Source organism: Vidua macroura, chromosome 10 (genome assembly GCF_024509145.1).
Source record: "Vidua macroura isolate BioBank_ID:100142 chromosome 10, ASM2450914v1, whole genome shotgun sequence".
In the NCBI taxonomy this organism is placed as follows: Eukaryota; Metazoa; Chordata; class Aves; order Passeriformes; family Viduidae; genus Vidua; species Vidua macroura.
The window spans coordinates 15,088,789-15,093,458 of record NC_071580.1 but is presented as its reverse complement, the minus strand read 5'-3'; positions in this window follow the sequence as shown (position 1 = coordinate 15,093,458).

Genomic DNA, 4,670 nt, shown 5'->3' with positions numbered 1-4,670 from the left:
GATCCTGAAAGATGGCAAAAAGTAGAGGAAGTTGAGAGAAGAGTGATGTCGTCCTGGCATGGATTTACAAGAGTGCTTCCACTATTGTCATCCATTGATTTTATTTCTCATTGCTTCCACCTGTAGAAAGCTCTCACAGTGGTAGTAAATACACTAGGCTAGTATATTTAAGAAGCCAAAAGAGAAAACTTTTATTATTATATGCACAAAGCACAAAGCAACACAAACACCACAACCACCACCTGATTACAGCTAGGAGAGACATGTTAGTGCTAGTGGCATCAAACTTTTGTCCTGAATTGAGATACCTCAAATCCATAGAAATGCTGTTTCAAAATCCTCCAGAACCATAAAGCAGTACTCTGAAACGGCCGTAGGTTTTCCAGTGCATTACTGAGTTTTAAGTTGCCATTTGGAAAGAGGTTATGTATAGACAGAACCAGAATTTAATGTCTTGTTAGAATCACATATTCCCAGTGATACTGGGTGTGCTGCAAGACTGCATTTTTCAAAATGTGTTGCAGTACTGAGATCTGTGAATTCAGGACACCATGTGTGCATAACATTGGGTTATATAGTTTTAGAAATGTTGTGGTGTCACTAATCCCAGCAGGATGTGCATCAGTGAGATCCATAATGTTAAGTGTTTTCATGAATCATTCAGAGTAACACATCAGAAGTCTGATAATGCACAGTTTGGCACAGTGTGTGACAGAGAAGAATGTATTAGTTTGAAATATTTATTTTAATTTTCTAAATTCACTTTTCACAACATGGACAACTTCTATTGGCACCATGGAGAGGAGGCAGGACAAAGATGATTTTTGTATTCCTGTTAGCACTTTCAGTGACTCTTTTAAAAATTATTTTCAATTTTTTTTAAGAAATCTGTGAAATACTTTGTTCTTTTTTTCTTCCTTCCACTGTAAAGTTCCTTGTTAAACTTTCAGGAGCAAAGTTATTTTAACAACCTGCCTCACCTTAACAAAAAGCCAGCAATCCCAAAAGATTTACATGTTCAGTGAATTGTCTTACTGCAACCAAAGATGCTATTCATGTGAGTAAATTTAAATGAATATGCAGTGTTGCAAGAGCAGGGCCCAAGTCAAAAATATTGACCGGGTCACTGGATGTTTATGATAGAAAGTGAGGGATGACTGGGGGAGGAAAATAACCATGTGGTTGTGGATTACTTGAGTTGTTGTGGGAAAAGGAAATTATGTAATTTGAAACTGCAATTTTTTTCTTCTAGCTGTCTCCCTTTCTCCTGCTTTGCCAATGTTGTGGTGTCTCACTTGCTGCCTCATTTTCCAGCAGATAAGATGCATTTGAGTGCTAATATAATCTAAAAAACTAAATTGTGAACTCTATTGCATTAAATGCCATTTGTGACAGGTTACAGGGTGCCCTGGCCACTCTGCAGGCATTGTACAAACAGTGTTGTCTTTCCTGCCATGTTTTACTCAGTCCAGCTGCTGGAACTGTTTGGTAATTCTGACTATAGCAAGATAAAATGTGAGATTCGTAGCGGCTTGATGTGTTCTTATAAGAATATCATTTAAAGTTCTACAACACTCCGGCTGCTTTGAAAGGTGTTCCCTTGTTTCTCAAGTCCAGATTTTTTTGATACTACCTCTGTTCCCCTTACTATTACTTTCCTCATTTCATTGAGCACAGAGACAAAATGATGCTTGTTATTAATATTAACCTAAGGAAATCATTGTTCACAGAGATTATTTCTCAGTGGTACTGAGTACCTTCAGTTGTTTCATTGCAAAGGCTCATTTAGTCAATAAATACCTTGTGTTGCAGCAAGTAGTTAACTTTTATATTCCAGTATGAAATAGATTTAGTAATAGGAACCTGAGTGCAAATTCCTGGCACATCTTCAAAGTGGCATCTTTATTAGGGAAGGCAACTTTACATTAAGCTAAGAGCATCATAACAAATATAATACTTGGGATAGTTATTTCTTCAACTATAAACTAATGCCAGTACGAAAGTAAGATGAGATTTGTACTTAGAGCAGATGCCTGAAATCGTACAGTTGTAGTTATAAAGTGATGCATGGTTTTATATACTTTTAAAATCAGCATTTTTTAAGAAACAAAATCCTTATAATACTGTATTTAAAATATTGTCACTTTTACAGCATTTAATGATATATCTGTAACATTTTTCTGATCTGAATATCCACATCTATGATGCATATAAGTAAGTATGCTGACATTATTTACCTTAAAAAGTATAAATTGCTTATTTAATGTTATGACAATAATTGTTATCTATCATTAGTTTTTTAATTCCAAAACGTTTAATCTCTTTATGCTGTAATGAATTGTAAAAGAAATATTTTTATTATATACAGTGTTTTTTCCTCCATAATAGGATTTTAATTAAGATCTTAGCAACTATGGCTCATAGCACTATAGAAGCACTGAAAATCCTACCAGTTCTGGGGCTTCTGGTAAAAGCAAAGTGTACATTTTTCCCGAGTGTCAAACACATTCCTTTTGAAATCTACAGGTGGGAAGAAGGTACTGGTGCTTTCCAGAATGAGACCTGATGTGTAATGTTTGGGTAAAGGTCCCCTGTGGTCAGGGCAGCTCAAGGAGTGCGTTTGGAACTTTGTGTCACAGCAGCCTTGGGGAGCTGCACGGGCACAGTGAGGAGTGCATGGACAGAAACTGAAAACAGCTCAATTCAGCACAGGACATTTTACGATTCGGCACTGCCTCATTACAGCAAGTAACACTCAATCTTGTATTTCATTTTTTAAAAACATACCAAAAGAATAATGCTTCTTAGGAAATCATTGCTTGGTATTTCTCTTGAATTTCACTTATATAACTGTCTGAACCTCAGCAGAGCTAGTATAAATTTCTTACCAGTTAGCACTCTTCCTTTAGGGAGTGCAAATCTTTTTGGCATCTCTTGCCTGGAAAAGCGGAAGAGTGAGAACACAGAGGGTGTTACTGTGTCTCTTGGAATGCAAGTACCTTTATCCAAGGGAAAACATGCATGGTGGTGTCTGTAGGTAGCACCCTTCTCCTGAGTTCCTTTCCTTTTATATGGCATAAAAGATAGTCCTTATATTTACCCCATTGTGTACCCTTGCCTTTCACCTCCAGAAACCTAGCACAATTCTGAATGAAGCCATTTCAGTTTTCAGGGAAACTTACTGTTACTTCTGTATCTTGGACAGGCTAAAGGTACCATAAACAAGAGCTGTCAACACCATTTAGCATTGACCCAAAGTGGTGAAAAGCTTTTGTGGGGAAAAACATAAGGAAAAAAACCTGTGAGTATTTTTGAAAGGGCTTCTGGATATGTTAGGTCTATTCCTTTCCTTTTGACAATTTTGGGACAGCTGCAGTGGTTAATTCCTCCCTTTCCTGTTGACCAAGCTCAAGCACAATCTGGTTTAGTAGTTCTTTGATCCTCTTTATGCTTTGTTTATGCTCTTTATCCATGCTTTACAATGTTTGAGCTTTGTTAGTTGGCCAATTCTTCCAAGTGTTTTGTTTTCTGGTTAATGTACACTGATATGGTGCTACTACAGTGTTTGGTAGAATGACTTACAAAGAAAGAAAATCTTCATTTTTCTTCTGTACACAAGAATTACTTGAAGTTAAACATAACTAATGAATTCTGACATGTGTTTTGAAGTTGTGCTTTACCATACTTATATGTTGGCCTGTACAATTCATTGAAGTTGTTCTGACAGTTACATTTTACAGAGTGGAAAGATACAGCCAGGCTGAACGACACACTGTGTACATGTCCTTATGATGGGAGTTCCTCATGATGAATGTTTCTGTGATTCATGTTTTTATAAAGAATGCCAGAGGGATGACTATGGATATATCACTTGTCATAACTTGTAGTTCAGTTAACAATAGTGAAGTAACTGTTTAAAAAAACAGCTATTGTACAGGAATGTTCAGTTATGTTTGCTTTGCAAGACTTCAAGCAAGCATGACATGGGATGTGCTAGACATGTCTCATGACTTTTGAATTGCTGGGGTAAAAGGGCTACTGCAAGTAAGAGCAAATTTGTTAATCACTCCTCTCTGCAAACATTCCTACAGCAATACATTCTGTTTCCACTGCACACCTTTTGGACAGTGTTGGAAGCTTTCTTTTAACTCCAGTGTTGCTCTGCAGTGCTTAGTTCTCAGTCTGTGCAAATACATCAATGGAACTACAAAGAGGGAGATTGTTCCCATCTCTTGGGACTTCTCAGAGGACATGGAGCAGAGCACAGCACTGCAGTGGTATGTGGGCTTGAGCCTGCTGCTGGCATCACCAGCACGGAAAGCAGGGGTGGCTTTGGGAGTATGAAAGAGGGCGGAAGGAAGTCAGGTTTCATAATGCATGGAGTCAGTTAGTCCCACTGTTAGGAATGGCTTCTCCAGATTGACAGTAGAGCTCTTCCTTGATAAAATTGGATGATTGGAGTGGAACCAATGAGAGAATGGCTACAACGGGACCAAACAGGAAGGCTGTAAAGCATTCCTGTTTGTGCATTTCCTTGTAAAGGAAAGGAATTAAATTCATAGTAAGAAGTATGGATAATTATTATAATTATTAGTAATAATAAGACTGGGATCATAAAGAAGAATTGATAGCACCAATTACCAATTTAGCCTGCTACTCTGCAGCAACTT